The sequence below is a fragment of the Melanerpes formicivorus genome, unplaced genomic scaffold (assembly GCF_026170545.1).
Source record: "Melanerpes formicivorus ecotype bairdi unplaced genomic scaffold, bMelFor1.0.p_v2 SCAF_35, whole genome shotgun sequence".
NCBI classification, from domain to species: Eukaryota; Metazoa; Chordata; class Aves; order Piciformes; family Picidae; genus Melanerpes; species Melanerpes formicivorus.
In genome coordinates this window covers 5508489-5520142 of record NW_027142387.1, presented here as the reverse complement: position 1 = coordinate 5520142, position 11654 = coordinate 5508489, and positions in this window count along the sequence as shown.

Below are 11654 nucleotides of genomic sequence, written 5' to 3'. Positions count from 1 at the left end.
GCCTTGTTCTTTGTTTCAGTGAGGACTTGCACAGGGGACTGCAGCAGCTCTGGTCAGATCTGGAGTGCCTCAGGCAGTGTTGCTCTTCCAGAAGCAAACTCAGGAGACAGCAGTAGAGCAGGATTCAGAATGCTACAGGAAATGGTCAGTGCATTGCAGGGACCAGCTTGCTTTGCAGCAGTTTGGCCAAAGCCATGTTCAGAGTCCTGCTGACAAAACACCAACCTCAGGTTCCTGCTTTTTTCTGCCAAGGAGGGCCAAGGTGTGTCCTTTTGGCATCACTAAAAAGCAAACACCAAGCAATCCTCAGAGTGAAGTTGGGGAGGGGAGGGCACATTTTGTACCTGCAGATGGCAAAAGGCATAGAAATCCTTTAAGTGTGTGGAACAGCTCTTGGCCCTTCCAAAAGCCTTCCTTATTATTGGGGTTTGTTCTGGATACTCTACCAGCTTTTAGGGGAAGTTAGAGCAGCACAGTAAGAGCTGGAAAAGGAAATAGATTTCTACTAAAGCCAGGTTGGATGGGGCCTTGAGCAAGATGGGCTGGTGGGAGGGTTGGAACTGGATGGCCTTCAAGGTTCCTTCCAACCTAAACCATTCTATGGTTTAGGAATCTATGAAAACTAACAGTGAAGTCTCATGAGAGAGCCATTCTTAGATCTGGGCTTACCTTTCCCATTTGTAGGCACAGAAGAGGCATCAGAAGATCTCTCAGGTGTCTGCTGATACTTCCAAGGGTGCCATGGGTTTGTTATAACCAACACTCCACTGCCAAGTAATGTTAAAAGCAGCAGATTCTATGCTTAAAGCTCCAGCAGTCTGTCACCCCCCACCCTGCAAATGAGAGCAGGCAGAGCATGGCTACATGGCACCATTAAACTGGGGGCTGACATGAGACAGCCAAAACTGGGCTCGGTACACCAGAAAGAACCTTTCCTGTGGAGAAGGACAAAGGCTGGATCTTCTTAGTGCCTAAAATAAGGGAAGATTTGCTTTTCCAGAGGAGAACCTGATCCCAAGGAAGCTCTACCCTTCTAGCCTGATCGGTACAAGCATAAGCACAAGGGACTTCATATTGAGGAGTTAAGGAGGCTGCAGGATACTACAGTAACTGTAAATGACTTTAAGAGGAGGGCTATGAGACTTTAAGAGGAGGGCTATGGAGAAGAACTCAAACCTTTAAACACAAAGATATTACCACAGAGGAGATCAGGAACAACAGGAAGGTTGCTTAGTAAGATGGATGGATTGGCAATAAGGCTCAGCTGCAGCAGATGAGAAGTTGTGACCCCAGAAGATAAGGAGACTGATGATTTACCACAGGGACTTCTTTTCCTTTACACAACGACCAACTGATTCATTGCTCATGCAAAGCCTGAGGAAGAGCATTTCCCTAAGTAATTAGATAAGGAAAGGAAAAGAATCTCTCAGCAGCTGTGCCAGGTCTGGTGAGCGCTCTGTGAAGCTCAGGGAAGGGCTGCACTCACTTTAGGGACTTCAGGAGGAGGAAGGAGGTGGCAAAGACGTGAGACTTGAACTTGTTCCAGCATCTGCTCCAAGCTTCTGGCTTCACTGCTGTTGGGAAGGGACTGTTCAGTGTGTGCTGAGGCTGTGTGACATCTCTCAGTGCAGTGGAGCAGAACCTTCTATCCAAAGGTAACAGACTTTTTTTGTCTTCTTTTTCTCAAAGCACTAAAAACTACATCTTTAGTGGAAAATGTCTGCCTGTGTCTAGCTTGCCCAGGAGTCCTGAGCAGTGCAGTGGAGATGAAGTGGGAGTCTTTATTTACTTATTTATCAAGTGTTGTTACATCCACTAAGAAGCATCTCTACACAAGCAGGTAACTTCAGTCCTCACACAGCTTGAAGAAGTTGAAGTAATTCTTTGCTAACAGGTGGAGAAGGCACAATGAGATCTGCAATAACACTGAATCATAGAATGGTTTGGGTTGGAAGGAACCTCTGGACACCATTGAGTCCAACCACCCCTTGACAAAGCAGGATCACCTAGGGCAGGTCACACAGGAATACATTCAGATGTGTTTGGAATCTCTCTAGGGAAGAGGACTCTACAACCTCCTCCTCCTTTGGGTCATTAGAATCCTAGAATGGTTTGGGTTAGAAGGGACCTCCAAAGGTCATCCACTCCAACCCCCTGCACTCAGCAGGGACATCCTCCACTAGAGCAGCTTGCTCAGAGCCTTGGACAGCCTCACCTTGCTCAGAGCCTTGGACAGCCTCACCTTGAAGATCTCCAGGCATTAGGCCTCAACCACCTCCCTGTTGCAGTGTTCCAGAACCCTCATGGTGCAGAATTTGTTCCTCACATCCAATCTAAATCTGCTCTGCTCTCATATCAAACTATTGTCCCTTGTCCTGTCCCTGCAGCCTTTGCAAACAGTCTCTCTGCAGCCTTTTTGTAGCCCTTCAGGTACTGGCAGGCTGCTCTTAGGTGTCCCTGGAGCCTTCTCTTCTCTAGGCTGAACAACCCCAGCTCCCTCAGCTTGTCCTGGTATCAGAGCTGCTTCAGCCTCTTGATCATTTTTGTGGCCTCCTCTGGACCTGCTCCATCAGGTCGATGTCCTTCCTGTGTTGAGGGCTCCAGAGCTGGACACGGCTCTGTAGGTGAGGTTTCAACAGAGCAGAGGGGCAGAATCCCCTCTCTCCATCCTGCTGCATTGGATGCAGCCCAGCCTGGCATTGGAAGGTGCTTTAAGCCTGCCTGTAAGGAGTTGTGCTTCATATTTTTAAACTTCACCACTCCTTTAATTCTGCTTTCAATGCATCATGTTACTAATGAACACTTGGACACTGCTAACAGTGCTGGTTGTGCTCAGTGTTACAAGGTAGTTGCTAAGGGATAGGTGAAGCAGGAGCAGAGAGCCAGGTGGAAGGAGCTGTGTTCCTCCTTCAGCTGGGCTGCAGGGAGCAGTTCCTCTCACAGGAGAGGAAAATCCTGACACCAGAGCAGCTCTCAGTCCCTTGGACATGTTCCTTGTGCCTCAGAGGTCTCTGGAGCATTTTGCTGTGTGCTGCTGGGTCCTGCTTGTTTAGTATTATCTGCTCTGTTGGTCCTCCACACTCAACTGGTTTGGATCACAGACAATGTGTGCCATCTCCTTTCCATCTGCTTCTTGTTTAAAATGCTGAGGATATCTCCTGTCTCATGAACGTGTCTGCAACTTTTCAGTAATTCCCATATGAGGGATGAGAACATATTCTGCTTCATCTGGGGGAGGGGGAAGGGGTATTTAGTCTCCACCCTTCATGCCCATATATACACAAAAAGTCAACCTTGTGGTCTCCAGGACAGATTATTTCACAGAGCAAGCAGCCAGGTCTTTGTTCTGTCATTTAGTAGGACGAAATAAGCCTGAACTTGACCCTCCAGCCATCTGATGCAGACAACAGCTGTGGGAAGCAGTTAGGTTCCCAATCCATTGAGTCACTGTGGTGTCTTTGAGAGGAAACCTTCTTGCAAAGCGTGGTGTGGACTCTTCAACATCATCACTGTGTCAAACCTTCACAGATCTTCGTGTTTAGATGGTTTTGTTATCTCAGATAATGGAAATGAAGTGGAGGGGAAAATGTGAGCTGTCTTTTCCAAGCATATTCTGAGCTGGTGCCCTTTTAACTACCACCCCCTTCATTAACCCTTCAAAGGACCTCCTAATCAAGTCTGCAGGAAAAGAGGAGCTGGCAGTGAAGTGTGTGAGCACTACCAAGCAGGAGCAGTGCCTGGAAAGATGTGGATTGGTTCCAGTGTGTGGTAATGTCCCAGACCTGACATGAAGAGGGCCTTCCTTGGCTACTGGAGGACTGAGGGGCTTTGAACTTGGCCTCCTGCTTCTTCCTAGCTCTCTCTTCCTCAGCTTGTGTGCCCTCACTCCGTCCTGTAGGCAGGTGGTTGCTCCTCCCTGGGTTTCCTCTCAGATCTGGTGCTCAGAGCAGAAGTGAAGCATCTTTGGACTATCTCCTGTCTTAACTGTGTCATTCAGCTGCTGAGTGCTGCCAGTATGGACTGCAGGGGAGGCAGCCAGCATGGCCATGCTGTGGGCCAAGCACAGGGCAAATCTGTGGCACAAAGTCTTCCCTTCAGAGACAAGATGTGGAGCAGCAGATGGACACAATGCACCAAAAACAATGCAGAAAGCATGACAGTTCCAAACAGCAGAATAAGCACTGCTCATAGCCCACAGGTGCCACAAGCAGACTTTCTATTCTGGATTCCTTAATTAGGCATCCTAGTACCTAAGCAGAAGTCATCTGGCCCACACAGGCAATCCAGAGCATCTCCTGGTTACTCCAAAGCCTTACACAGCCAGTGGAAGTGACAGCCCTGGGGGTACTTGTAGGAGGGAGCAATTTGCACCTTTTGTGGTACAAAATGCACAGGAAGGCCCCAAGCACAGGCTCTTGCCCACCCCAGGATGGTCAGACTCCACAGGCAGACCCCAAGCACAGGCTCTTGCCCACCCCACAATGGTCAACAGGCAGGCCTCAATCATGGGCTCTTACCCACCCCAGGGTGGTCCCCTCTCCCTGCATGCCAGAAGACCACTGACTCTCCTGGGGGTCCTGCAGGTCCAGCATCCTTTTCTGCACCAATGGCTGTGGGAAGGATGAAACACAGGTCTGTTCCTAGACCTGTCCATCACCCAGCCTTGTTCTCCTGAGAAACAAATGGTTATCCAGCTCCTGGCAGCTTGAATGCAGCCAAGCATTCCCTTGCCCTGCTCTGTGGTTTGGTGCAGTACCCCAGAGGCTTCCTACATGCAGTGTCCCTTTCTTCTGTGGTCTTTTCTTGAGCCTGTCCACTTGCAGCAGAGTCTGAGCGGGCTTGGTGGCTTTGGGCCTCCCACAGACTTGAAGTTATCCTGCAGCAGTTGGAGAAGTTCTGGCAAGGAGGTGATGATGCTGGCACACTTGTGAGCTTGTGCAGTGAGCAGCTAGAGAGAGCAGCAGTGGGACAAACACTGCTAAGGTTTGGTCCCTCCATGGGCTGGCAGCCCCAGCTTGTATGTGGTATGAATTGCTCTGCTGAACTGAGGCTCCTCAATTGTTCTCCAAGCAGCCTTAGGCTTGCTAACAGTTGGGCTAAATGTGGTCCCTGGCCACTTACAAACTAATTTGGAGAAGCCTGGAATTCAAGCTATTTTGTCTAAGATTCCCAGTGAATGTCTTGGAATGTTTACAGCCTTGCTGTGTCCTGCTAAGCATTGAAGCATTTAACTTGTCAGATCTCAGAAGTTCAGTGTTTCCATGTTCCTTTCCCCAGCATCCTGGCCAAATTTTTTCCCATGGGCTTGCTCAAAACAAGGATCTGTAGGCATCTGAGTCAGTCCCTTGCTCTGCCACACTCTGAGCCCCCCAGCTCTGCAAACTAGCCCCTCTAGATACCTACATATGGTTTTAAGACTCTAACTTTTGGCAGGCAAGCCCTTGTCTGTGATACTTTCACATGTTTCTAATAAGGATCTATACATAAAGCAGAGCAAAGGCAAAGAAAAGGGGTGGGGGTGGGGGGGGAAGCAAACCAATCCTTTCTAGGATATTTGTGTGTTGACATAAAATATGGAATAATCCTGCCTGCTGCATCTGTGGATGCAGATTTTCCTTTCACACGTGAATTATGGAAGCAGTAGTTCAGACTGTCCTCAGGGGAGAGTTGCTGTGCCTCGCGCACACCAGAACAGCAGGCTCTGACCTGAAAGGTGGCTCAAGGGCCCATCACACTTCGGCAGAAGGTCTTCATTTGCTCCCATGTCCATCCTTCTGCTCCTGGGCCTTCCCAAGAACGGTCTGGTGCCACCAATGCATAAAGGTTTTGGTGTTTTCTGTCCTTGCACTGGCACAATGGCGGCTGCTCCTGGGCAGGAGAACTGAGTGTGCCCACATCTGCAAAAAGCTTCCTTTCAGGGTTCATTTTACCAAAAGGGTCAAAGGAGCAGCAGCCCAAGGGCAGAGGTCACCTCTGGACATCAAACCTGCTCTGCAAACTGACAGTCTCAAGAGGGCTTCTTGGTGGAGGAAAAGTTATTGGTGTGGTGCCCCATCGGGCAACATTTGGGCAACGCCCAGTGCTGATGGCAGCAGAAATTACTTGGTTGGGCTGCTTCATTTCAGTGGGGTTTAAGTTTACAGCTGTGATTGGCAGGTTGCAGCCTGAGGGAAAGTTCCACATCTGCCTACAGGTCCCTTGACAAGCTGTGCTGTACCCATGTCCAGAGGAAACAAACCCACCTTCCTTCTACCTTGGCTGTGGGCACTCAGCACAGCAGCACGCTTGGTGCAGCAGGGTGCTGAGTGACTGGCTGGATGTTCTGAGGCTGCTGCTCTCATTTCTCCATCCTGTAGTCTGAAAAAACTTCCAGAGTTCTTCTGGGGGCTGCACTTCCTTCTTGCAGCTTCTTCTTTCTGCTCAGTTGCTCATCTGGTTAATGTTCTCAAAGCTGGGAGAGTGCTTGGCCAGGTCCATGCAGAGCACCTCTGGGTAGAGAGCAGAGGCTGGCGATGTTGGTCAGAAGGCAGGGGTCCTCGGCAGAGGCTGGCGATGTTGGTCAGAAGTCGGGGGTCCTCGGCAGAGGCTGGCAATGCTGGTCAGAAGTCGAGGGTCCTCGGCAGAGGCCGGCGATGTTGGTCAGCAGACAGACGTCCTCGGCAGAGGCTGGCGATGCTGGTCAGAAGTCGGGGGTCCTCGGCAGAGGCTGGCAATGCTGGTCAGAAGTCGGGGTTCCTCGGCAGAGGCTGGCGATGCTGGTCAGAAGGCAGAGGTCCTCGGCAGAGGCTGGCGATGGTCAGAAGTCAGGGGTCCTCGGCAGAGGCCGGCGATGCTGGTCAGCAGACAGAGGTCCTCGGCAGAGGCCGGCGATGCTGGTCAGAAGTCAGGGGTCCTCGGCAGAGGCCGGCGATGCTGGTCAGCAGACAGAGGTCCTCGGCAGAGGCTGGCGATGCTGGTCAGAAGTCGGGGGTCCTCGGCAGAGGCCGGCGATGTTGGTCAGAAGGCAGAGTTCCTCAGCAGAGGCTGGCGATGCTGGTCAGAAGGCAGACGTCCTCGGCAGAGGCTGGCGATGCTGGTCAGAAGTCGGGGGTCCTCGGCAGAGGCTGGCGATGCTGGTCAGAAGTCGGGGGTCCTCAGCAGAGGCTGGCGATGCTGGTCAGAAGTCGGGGGTCCTCGGCAGAGGCTGGCGATGCTGGTCAGAAGGCAGGGGTCCTCAGCAGAGGCTGGCAATGCTGGTCAGAAGGCAGACGTCCTCGGCAGAGGCTGGCGATGCTGGTCAGAAGTTGGGGGTCCTTGGCAGAGGCTGGCGATGCTGGTCAGAAGTTGGGGGTCCTTGGCAGAGGCTCACGATGCTGGTCAGAAGGCAGAGGTCCTCGGCAGAGGCTGGCAATGCTGGTCAGAAGTCGGGGGTCCTCGGCAGAGGCTGGCGATGCTGGTCAGAAGTCGGGGGTCCTCGGCAGAGGCTGGCGATGCTGGTCAGAAGGCAGGGGTCCTCAGCAGAGGCTGGCAATGCTGGTCAGAAGGCAGACGTCCTCAGCAGAGGCTGGCGATGCTGGTCAGAAGTTGGGGGTCCTTGGCAGAGGCTGGCGATGCTGGTCAGAAGTTGGGGGTCCTTGGCAGAGGCTCACGATGCTGGTCAGAAGGCAGAGGTCCTCGGCAGAGGCTGGCGATGCTGGTCAGAAGTCGGGGGTCCTCAGCTTTTCAGCTGTTAGCAGGATGCTGTTACTCACCACAGGGCCAAACCAGCACACCCACATGTGCGCCTCTCAACATTGGCCTCACCTTTAGTGTCAGACAGGGCTTCAGACTGGAGATCTAAAGGAGCTTTCCTCCTGTGGGCCTGCACAGAGTTTTTGCTGCAGTACCCTCCTGCCATGAAAAGTGAGGAGTGTTCTCCTTCACACAAAGACTGACAGATCATGTGCCTTTGCCCAGAACCTAAACTGAAATTGAAATGATCACCATGCTCCCATCAGGTGAGCCCTTCAGAGGTGTACAAATGGAATGCTGTCACCATGTCCCCTCATCTTGCTCCAGGGAGCTTCTGCGGAGATGCAGAAGAGCTGTGGAGCTGCTGCAGCCTTGTACATCCATGTTTACTGTGACCAAAACTTTGCAGGCAGGATGTGTCCAGCACCTTCAGACTTCAGTCTGGCCCAGGGTCTGCAGCTGGAGGTACAGAAACTGCCAAGCTCCTTGCTCAAGCCATCTGTGGAGGCAAAGATTTCCCTTCCTACCTGTGCAGCAGCACATGCATGCTACTCTCTCATGCAGTGTTAGGCAAGAAGATGAAATTCATAGCATCATAGAATTGTTTGGGTTGGAAAAGCCCTCTGAGATCATCCAGTCCAACCACCAACCCAACACCACCATGGCCACTAAACCATGGCCCCAAGTGCCATGGCCACATGTTTCTGCAACACCTCCAGGGATGGGGACTCCACCACCTCCCAGGGCAGTGCCTGACCACTCTTGCAGCAAAGAAATTGTTCCTCATCTCCAACCTAACCCTCCTCTGGTGCAACTTGAGGCCATTTCTTGAGGCCTCTTGGCAAGGATGGCTGGTAGCAAAGCAGAAGGTGAGGATGGGGCTCAGCACTTCTGTGGTTCAGATGCTGTAAAAAGCCTTCATTCTTTACATCCAGTACTTCTTTGTTTGGTTTACACCCCCACAAAACCCTTGCCCATATTTTTCTTCCTTACAAGGAAAACAAACCTGTGGAGAGGGAGAAGTGAAGGGTTACATCTGGAGAGAGTTAGGCTGTGGCTCAGGGGAACAGCTGGAATGCCTGCAATGCGGAAGCTCCTTCCATGAAGCCATTTTTTTTCGCTCCTTGGGAAGCAAAGAGATGCTGCTGCTGACAGGACAGCCCCATGCAGACTGCAGGGAGGGACTGCAGCAGCATCCCTGCTGTGAGCACAGCTGGGGTTTACATCGTTTCTGCCTGCTAAGGGACTGGAACATCTCTGCTGTGAAGAAAGACTAAGAGCTTTGGGGCTGTTTAGTCTGGAGAGAAGGCTGAGAGGGGGTCTGATCAATGGCTGTAAATATCTGAGGGCTGGGTGTCCAAATGAAGGGGTCAGGCTCTTTTCGGTGGTGTCCTGTGATAGGACACAGGCTGGAACCCAGGAAGTTCCACCTCAACATGAGGAGACACTTCTTTGGTGTGAGGGTGCTGGAGCCAGCTGCCCAGAGAGGTTGTGGAGTCACATTCCCTGGAGAGATTCCAAACCCATCTGGACATTGTGATCCTGGGCAAACTGCTGTGGGTGATGCTGATTTGGCAGAGGGGTTGGGCTGGGTGATCTCCAGAGGTCCCTTCCAACCCCTTCCATTCTTTGATACTACTCAGCCTCAAGCACATTTTCAGGAGCAGCTCAGCATCAGACCTACCTGTCTAGAGGCCGATGTGAGAGGCCACAGCCAGAACAGCAGCAGCAGGTTTTATAACTGCCTGATTCTGGTACATTTGGGATTGCATTTCTGAGAGGCTGAGTGATTGCAGCCACACTGAGATCAGCTGGCATCAGGGCTGTGTGGCAGAGAGAAGGACCCTTTGTGTCTGTGGAGACCTGGAGATAGCAGTGCTGAGTCTGCCACAGCCTCCTAGATGATGTGTTGAGGGGTGGGATCCTCCACTGCTGGACACTGAATTTTGAGGAGCATGAGGAATGAAGGGACAGAAAAGGTTCTCCTGCTCCCGAGCTGTATTCTGACAGAGATTGTCTCTTTAATTGGTGATCTGCTCAGCGTGGGCTACACTGTATCTGACTGGAGCTGCTTTGCAACCCAAGTATCCTCCAGCATCCCGAAGAAGCTGGCCTTCTGTCAGCACTGCAGCTTTCATCAAAGGGACACTCTCATTTCTAAGAGGCAGGGGGATAAGGACAGATTTCCCATCCCTGTATCCTGACTGGCAAAAGAATCTGGTAGCTCCTCTCCGCTAGTAGCACACCAATGAGCTCCTCATGGAAGCTTGGAAGCCAGAGCCATCAGCCATGCAAACACAGGGCTGCTCAGGAAACCACAGGACTTACTCCAGGTGGAAGTGTTTCACGGCAGGCTCCTTTGAGGGACTAATTCAACCCTAACAGTCAGCGCAGGATCTTTTCTTGACCCACTGAGGTGACGTGCAGCAAGGAAGGGGCAAATCTTCAAGGTCTTGCCCACACTGAGACAATGTGCACCACAGCCAGTGCCAAGGACAGGTAGAAGACAGGTTCCTGTGCCCAGACTGGCCATCCCTGGGCCCTGGGTCTGTAGGGCTCTCTGCAGGTTTAAGAGATGTGTTTAGCTGAGAAATGAAGCCCACGCTGAGTGTGTTCTGAGGAGCGTAGTCCAGGGAACTGACGTGATGTGATGTGATGTGCAGGCAGAGCAGGAAAAGCATCTGTACCACAAAAAGGTAACTCTGGGCCTGTTAGTTCTAGAATAGAATTCCTGGTTGGAGGCTCTAGCTTTAGTGGCAGTGCTCAGCTCTAGAAGCCTCAGGAACACTGAAGACCAGAGTATCATAGTATCAGTCAGGGTTGGAAGGGACAACAAGGATCATCTAGTTCCAACCCCCCTGCCATGGGCAGGGACACCCCACACTAGATCAGGCTGGACAGAGCCTCATCCAGCCTGGGCTTAAACACCTCCAGGGACAGGGCCTCAACCACCTCCCTGGACAACCCATTCCAGGGCTTCACCACTCTCATGGTGAAGAACTTCCTCCTCACCTCCAGCCTGAATCTCCCCACCTCCAGCTTCATTCCATCCCCCCTAGTCCTATCACTACCTGAGATCCTGAGCAGTCCTTCCCCAGCCTTCCTGTAGGCCCCCTTCAGATACTGGAAGGCCACAATGAGGTCACCTGGGAGCCTTCTCTTCTGCAGACTGAACAGCCCCAACTCCTTCAGTCTGTCCTCATAGGAGAGGTGCTCCAGCCCTCTGATCATCCTTGTGGCCCTTCTCTGGACACCTTCCAGCACCTCCACATCCCTCTTGTAATAGGGGCTCCAGAACTGGAGGCAGTACTCCAGGTGGGGTCTCACCAGGGCTGAGTAGAGGGGGAGGATCACCTCCCTCGACCTGCTAGCCACACTTCTCCTGATGCAGCCCAGGATCTGATTGGCTTTGAAGGCTGCAAGTGCACACTGAGAGCTTATGTTGAGCTTCTCGTCCACCAGCATCCCCAAGTCTCTCTCCTCAGGGCTGCTTTCCAGCCAGTCACTGCCCAGCCTGTATTTGTGCCTGGGATTGCCTCGACCCAGATGCAGGACCCTGCACTTGCTCTTATTGAACCTCATGAGGTTGGCCTGTGCCCACCTCTCCAGCCTGTCAAGGTCCCTCTGGATGGCCTCCCTTCCCTCCAGCGTGTCTGCTGCACCACACAGCTTGGTGTCATCAGCAAACTTGCTGAGGGTGCACTCAGAGTGCATCCCTTTCCATTCCCAAGTCAGAGCTACTTCCAGATGGAGAGTAAGAAGGGATGGGAGGGAGCAGGGGCAGTTGTGTCTTTGTAGATATCTTGCCTAGGGTAGGAAAGCAGCCTCTGTGAGCTCTTCAGCTCAGAGTCTTCCAAAGTTTTCTTAATGGATGAGGAAAAGGAAATTTGAAACTGGAAGTTGATGAGCATTCCAGCTTACCCCATTTCTGCTCCCTCATGATG